This window comes from Hesperophylax consimilis, unplaced genomic scaffold (assembly GCF_061612785.1).
Source record: "Hesperophylax consimilis isolate HC1 unplaced genomic scaffold, BYU_Hcon_1.0 scaffold_240, whole genome shotgun sequence".
NCBI lineage: Eukaryota > Metazoa > Arthropoda > Insecta > Trichoptera > Limnephilidae > Hesperophylax > Hesperophylax consimilis.
In genome coordinates, this window is record NW_028301437.1 from 1 (window position 1) to 7,500 (window position 7,500).

Consider the following 7,500-nt stretch of genomic DNA (forward strand, 5'->3'; position numbering starts at 1 on the left):
ATTATAAATAATAATAATAGTAATTATTTATTTTTTGGAATAACTTTACTAGTAAAACCTAATATTGTAATATTTAATTATCGAAGATAATATTAGCGAATTCTAAAAGAAAATCTGAAAGAGAAAAATCACCAAAATAATAAAAAAAAAAAAATCAGTCCTAGATGTGACCGTATCCTTTTCTGATTTTTCTGTTTCAGATTTTCGTTTAGAAATCGGTAATATTGTCTTCGATAATTAATAAATTAAATAAATCATTTTCGTCAGGAGGTGAGGGAATGCAATTCAGAGCGGCGGGCGCGGGTAAAGCGCGGGAGTAACTGGGACGCACTTAACGGCCCTCAACGTGTTTTCAAAATTTTCTTATTTAAAAATAAAATATTTATTTTTTTTAAATTCAGAATCGAACTCATAACGTCATTCTTAGTGTAGAATAATAAATTTAGCCGCGGTTCGGTGCAGCGGGGCCGGCGATGAGTGGGATCTGATATCGAGTAGCGGCCGCGGGTGGACGGCGGGAGTAACTGCGACGCACCCGATGACGCCATTTGCCCCGGGCACGGTGTGATTTAAAAGAAAAAAAAAACTTTTTTTTTGACGTATTTTATTTCAGAATCTAATTCGGAACGCCATTCTTAGTGTAGAATATTAAATTTAAAGGTTTCGAGAGCATTGGGACCGGAGCTGACAAGATCTCATTTCGGATGATAGCCGCGGGTAAACGGCGGGAGTAAACGGGCCGCACTTAATGGCCCTCAATGTGAAATTGTAATTTATTTATTTTTATAGATTTTTATTTCGGAATCGAATTCGGAACGTCATTCTTGCAGCGTAGAATAAAAAATTTAAATGTTACGGGAGCATTGGGACCGGAGCGGAGCTGAGAGGATCTCATTTCGGGTGGTAGCCGCGGGTAAACGGCGGGAGTAAACGGGCCGCACTTAATGGCCCTCAGTGTGAAAATGTTTATTTTTTAGTTTTCTTATCATGTATGTATGTATGTATGTATGTATGTATGTATGTATGTATGTATGTATGTATGTATGTATAATTTAACATTTCGATAGTGAGAAGACGTGAGCGACGAGGGTAAATTTATTTTTTCGAGACCGAGCGTGAGCAGTCGGGCAGACGGCCGGAGATGAGGCGACGCGGCTCGCGCTACTGCGGCCGGTTCCGCGAGAGGCCCGACCGCCCGGGCGTCCGTCTGAGCGCAGTCGAGGAGTCGGAGCGGGCGCATCGCGGTCTGTAATAGTCGGTGAATTTGTTTTATTCGAATCCCTTTTAAAATCGTTTTCTTACTATGTATGTATGTATGTATGTATGTATGTATGTATGTATGTATGTATGTATGTATGTATAATTTAACATTTCGATAGTGAGAAGACGTGAGCGACGAGGGTAAATTTATTTTTTCGAGACCGAGCGTGAGCAGTCGGGCAGACGGCCGGAGATGAGGCGACGCGGCTCGCGCTACTGCGGCCGGTTCCGCGAGAGGCCCGACCGCCCGGGCGTCCGTCTGAGCGCAGTCGAGGAGTCGGAGCGGGCGCATCGCGGTCTGTAATAGTCGGTGAATTTGTTTTATTCGAATCCCTTTTAAAATCGTTTTCTTACTATGTATGTATGTATGTATGTATGTATGTATGTATGTATGTATGTATGTATAATTTAACATTTCGATAGTGAGAAGACGTGAGCGACGAGGGTAAATTTATTTTTCGAGACCGAGCGTGAGCAGTCGGGCAGACGGCCGGAGATGAGGCGACGCGGCTCGCGCTACTGCGGCCGGTTCCGCGAGAGGCCCGACCGCCCGGGCGTCCGTCTGAGCGCAGTCGAGGAGTCGGAGCGGGCGCATCGCGGTCTGTAATAGTCGGTGAATTTGTTTTATTCGAATCCCTTTTAAAATCGTTTTCTTACTATGTATGTATGTATGTATGTATGTATGTATGTATGTATGTATGTATGTATGTATGTATGTATGTATGTATGTATGTATGTATGTATAATTTAACATTTCGATAGTGAGAAGACGTGAGCGACGAGGGTAAATTTATTTTTTCGAGACCGAGCGTGAGCAGTCGGGCAGACGGCCGGAGATGAGGCGACGCGGCTCGCGCTACTGCGGCCGGTTCCGCGAGAGGCCCGACCGCCCGGGCGTCCGTCTGAGCGCAGTCGAGGAGTCGGAGCGGGCGCATCGCGGTCTGTAATAGTCGGTGAATTTGTTTTATTCGAATCCCTTTTAAAATCGTTTTCTTACTATGTATGTATGTATGTATGTATGTATGTATGTACTTATGTATAAATATACAAAAATCTCTTCACTTTATATGTTTTGTTATGATTTTTTTTTTCTCCTATTTACATATGTTTTAAAAGTAAAATTTTATTATTATTTTTTTACACTTCACAGACGAGTGTTTTTGGACTCTTGTAGAGGTAAAAATGTTAATTTTTAATTGAATATATTTTTAAAAAATGTACGTGTAAATATGAATTTATTTGATTTAATTTCAATGTCGTCTATTAAGTTTTTTTTTTTTTTTTAACTCAACAGAATAAATGATATAATATAACAATTCTAAAATGTTGCCTAGTCTTGTGGGTGCCGGGTGAATTTACTTTATGTATCAGGTTAGGTTAGGTTAGGTTAGGTTAGGTTAGGTTAGGTTAGGTTAGGTTAGGTTAGGTTAGGTTAGGTTAGGTTAGGTTAGGTTAGGTTAGGTTAGGTTAGGTTAGGTTAGGTTAGGTTAGGTTAGGTTGGGTTAGGTTGGGTTAGTGTAGGTTAGGTTAGGTTAGGTTAGGTTAGGTTAGGTTAGGTTAGGTTAGGTTAGGTTAGGTTAGGTTAGGTTAGGTTAGGTTAGGTTAGGTTAGGTTAGGTTAGGTTTGGTTAGGTTAGGTTAGGTTAGGTTAGGTTAGGTTAGGTTAGGTTAGGTTAGGTTAGGTTAAGTTAGGTTTGGTTAGGTTAGGTTAGGTTAGGTTTGGTTAGGTTAGGTTAGGTTAGGTTGGGTTAGGTTAGGTTAGGTTAGGTTAGGTTAGGTTAGGTTAGGTTAGGTTAGGTTAGGTTAGGTTAGGTTAGGTTAGGTTAGGTTAGGTTAGGTTAGGTCAGGTCAGGTTAGGTGCGATTACAATTTTTGCAAATAGATAAATTGACAAAAATTTTTGCCATTAAAATTTATGCCAATAAAATTTTCTGCCAATAAAATTTGATGCCAATAAAATTTGATGCCAATAAAATTTTCTGCCAATATAATTTTATGCCAATAAAATTTTAGGCCAATAAAATTTTCTGCCAATAAAATTTGATGCCAATAAAATCTTCTGCCAATATAATTTTATGCCAATAAAAATTTTTTGCCAATACTTATTAGCAAAAAATTGATCTTTGTCAATGGAATTTAAATTTAAAAAAGTAAAATAAATACAAAACAATACAAGAACAACACGTCAACTCAACAGAGATCAAATGGGAAAATAATTCACCGACTCCAGATATTTTCATATCGGAGGGTTCGGCTCGGTAGAACTCCTAACGGGGCCTATAAATAAATCCTACAGATCCCTCAACATAAACATTTAAAAAAATCTTTTGTTATCCTACATGTATTCAAAATGACCGACTTTTGCATCTTTATATATAAATTTTTTGATAGATCTAATACGCCTAAATTTTTAATAAGAGAGCTAGGTATAATGCCGGTAGCCGAAATAACGAATGGTAATATTTTTATAGTCTGAGAATGCCAAATTCTTTTTTTCTCATTTCCTAAATCTGTGTATTTTCTTATTTTTTCACTAACAGATTTTTGAATATTACAGGAATTCGGAATAGCGACATCGATGATATAAGTTATTTTTAAAAATTTTGTCATGTAAAACTATATCGGTTCTATTATGACTAATCGCTCGATCTGTTAGTTATATATTTAGTTAGTTATGTTAGTTATTTATTATTATTATTATTATATCTATGTTAAGTTTTTATTTTTATTTGAAATATGTTCTTATTGTGTAAATTTGAAATAACTACGTACCTCTGTATTAAGTTTTTTTAAACTCACCGGGAACGGTCGGTCGGTATCATCGATTAAATGAAATAATTTAAAATTTCCAAAATGCGAATACGAAAGTAAGTGACGAGAGTAAATTTATTTACCGAGACCGAGCGCCTTGTGCCCGGTTTCGCGAGCCGCCCGAGGCCCGACGGCCCGGCCGCCTGCGCGCCTTCGAGGGGTCGGAGCGGGCGCATCGCGCTCGGCGCCGTCCCGAGCGAGAACGCGACCCGGCACAGCTTTGTGCCCGCCGAGTGTGGCGGGCTCTCGATGCACGGCGTTCGCAAACTGCGGCGGCCTATCGGTCGTGTCGGCGGTGTTATTTGCGAGAAACTACGTGACGCCCGCTTCTGCGCGGCGTTCGCGCTCATGTTTTGACTCTGGAGTTCCGCGCGAGCAGAATTTTCAAAAGCAAAGGCGGAGGATTTTATCCCCGTCTCACTGTTGCCTCGCCAAAGGCGTGCGCTTTCGGTGTACACGTTTTACGAATGGGAATTATAAATCGGACGATAGCGTCGTCGCGGGTGCGGTCTCTCTCTCTCGGGCGGGAGCCGTCCTACGCGCGCTTTCTTCGTTTGAAGCAAAAATTTTCCCGCGGAGCTTTCGTCTAGCGACGGTCGCCGAGCGGGAGAATATAGCGGTACGCATAATGAGCGTGACTCGTGCGGGTGACTCCGTCGCGTGTTCTTTAACGCCGTGTTGTCCGCGCCCTCTACGCGAGGGCGGGCCTCTGTCGTTCGGAGGATTAAAAACCCTCCGACGGTGGTGCAGCTCCCTGGTTGATCCTGCCAGTAATCATATGCTTGTCTCAAAGACTAAGCCATGCAAGTCTCAGTAAAAGCCGAATTAAGGTGAAACCGCGAATGGCTCAATATATCAGTTTTGGTTCCTTAGATCGTACACGGTTACTTGGATAACTGTGGCAATTCTAGAGCTAATACATGCAAACGAGGTTCTGACCGGTAACGGGAGGAATGCTTTTATTAGATCAAAAACCAATCGGCGGCGGGGTTCGCGCCCCGTCCGTCGCCATTCGAGATGACTCTAGATAACTTTGAGCTGATCGCACGGTCTAGCACCGGCGACGCATCTTTCAAATGTCTGCCTTATCAACTGTCGATGGTAGTTTATGCGACTACCATGGTTGTCACGGGTAACGGGGAATCAGGGTTCGATTCCGGAGAGGGAGCCTGAGAAACGGCTACCACATCCACGGAAGGCAGCAGGCGCGCAAATTACCCACTCCCGGCACGGGGAGGTAGTGACGAAAAATAACGATACGGGACTCGTCCGAGGCCTCGTGATCGGAATGATTACACTTTAAATCCTTTAATGAGGATCCATTGGAGGGCAAGTCTGGTGCCAGCAGCCGCGGTAATTCCAGCTCCAATAGCATATACTAAAGTTGTTGCGGTTAAAAAGCTCGTAGTTGAAATTGTGTCCTGCGGTGTCGGTCTACCGAATGCGGTACGACAGGCACGTCTGCGGGGCTTCTCGCCGGTGCGTCCACCGCCGGCGTGTGTCGGTCGGCCTCACGGTCGGCCGCGCACCGAGGCGGGCCGTCGCGGCTGTTTACTTTGAACAAATTAGAGTGCTCAAAGCGGGCTAACACTTGCCTGAATATTGTACGCATGGAATAATAGAATAGGACCTCGGTTCTGTTTTGTTGGCTTTCTGATACCAGAGGTAATGATTAATAGGGACGACTGGGGGCATTCGTATTGAGACGTTAGAGGTGAAATTCTTGGATCGTCGCAAGACGGACTAAAGCGAAAGCATTTGCCAAAGGTGTTTTCATTAATCAAGAACGAAAGTTAGAGGTTCGAAGGCGATTAGATACCGCTGTAGTTCTAACCATAAATGATGCCAGCCAGCGATCCGCCGAAGTTTCATAATTTTAACCCGGTGGGCAGCTCCCGGGAAACCAAAGCTTTCGGGCTCCGGGGGGAGTATGGTTGCAAAGCTGAAACTTAAAGGAATTGACGGAAGGGCACCACCAGGAGTGGAGCCTGCGGCTTAATTCGACTCAACACGGGAAAACTCACCAGGCCCGGACACTGGAAGGATTGACGGATTAACAGCTCTTTCTCGATTCGGTGGGTGGTGGTGCATGGCCGCTCTTAGTTGGTGGAGCGATTTGTCAGGTTAATTCCGGTAACGAACGTAACTCTAGCCTATTAAATAGACGTGCAACCGGTATCACGAGGGTCCGTGTGCGCGCGGCTTCGGCGTTCGCGCGTCGGGGTCGTGCGTTTCGCGGTCTTCACTACCGGCGTACAATGAAAATCTTCTTAGAGGGACCGGCGGTATATATAGCCGCACGAGATTGAGCAATAGCAGGTCTGTGATGCCCTTAGATGTCCTGGGCCGCACGCGCGCTACACTGAAGGGATCAGCGTGTCCTCCTTGGCCTAACGGCCCGGGTAACCCGATGAAACCCCTTCGTGATAGGGATTGGGGTTTGCAATTCTCCCCCATGAACGAGGAATTCCTAGTAAAAGCGAGTCACCAGCTCGCGTTGATTGCGTCCCTGCCCTTTGTACACACCGCCCGTCGCTACTACCGATGGATGATTTGGTGAGGTCTTCGGACTGGTGCGCGGAAGCTCTCACGGGCATCCGACGCGTCGGAAAGTTTGACCGAATTTGATCATTTAGAGGAAGTAAAAGTCGTAACAAGGTTTCCGTAGGTGAACCTGCGGAAGGATCATTTCCTGTGTTTAATGTTTGTGCTTTCCATGATATGAAATATTATTATGAAACAAAACATATTATACATATAAACCATAATCGAACGAATGCTAAATTACTGCGTCGGAGATCGCCCTAGGGCGCCGATGCGAACCGAGAACCGCCGGCGTCGAGCGGAGGAGGGCTCCGTCCTCTATCCGCTCGTCCGGTGAAATTTTACCCGTCGCCGTGAAGGCGGCGGTACAAAATTAATCTTTTTGTCGAATGGAATTATAAACATTTCGAAAACGCAAACCAAATTGTAAAAACCGAAAACTAAAACGTATCTATTTATGTTTGTTTTATCATTATTACCCTGAACGGCGGATCACTCGGCTCGTGGGTCGATGAAGAACGCAGCTAAATGCGCGTCAGAGTGTGAACTGCAGGACACATGAGCATCGACATTTCGAACGCACATTGCGGTCCGAGCAAGACGTAGTTTGTCGACGGACCACTCCTGTTTGAGGGTCGCGCACACAATGCGACCAGACTGTTCTCTCGCCCCCGTCCTCGGACGGGGGCGCGCAGAGCGAGCGTTGCCGGCGTCGCCGGGGCCCGCGCGCGTCGTCTCCTCGGAGACGCGCGCCGGGACCTCGGCGTCCGGTTAAATTTGACGAAGTGCTCTCTCGATGCGCGCGATTTCCGCTTGCGTTATACCAAACGCGGAGGAACGCGTGCGAGCCTTGAGCTAGCGACGACGCTGAAAACTGGGCAGTCTA

At 45.0% G+C, this 7,500-nt stretch overlaps 2 non-coding genes across 2 annotated transcripts; both read left to right on the forward strand.

Moving 5' to 3' along the window:
- Nucleotides 1-4,821: 4,821 nt before the first annotated feature.
- Nucleotides 4,822-6,761, forward strand: LOC149408505 (small subunit ribosomal RNA). Its single transcript, XR_016305550.1, has one exon. It is a non-coding gene; the product is annotated as a small subunit ribosomal RNA (ribosomal RNA).
- Nucleotides 6,762-7,090: 329 nt separating this feature from the next.
- On the forward strand, nucleotides 7,091-7,252 carry LOC149408506 (5.8S ribosomal RNA). The gene has a single exon (XR_016305544.1). It is a non-coding gene; the product is annotated as a 5.8S ribosomal RNA (ribosomal RNA).
- The last annotated feature ends 248 nt before the right edge of the window (nucleotides 7,253-7,500 follow it).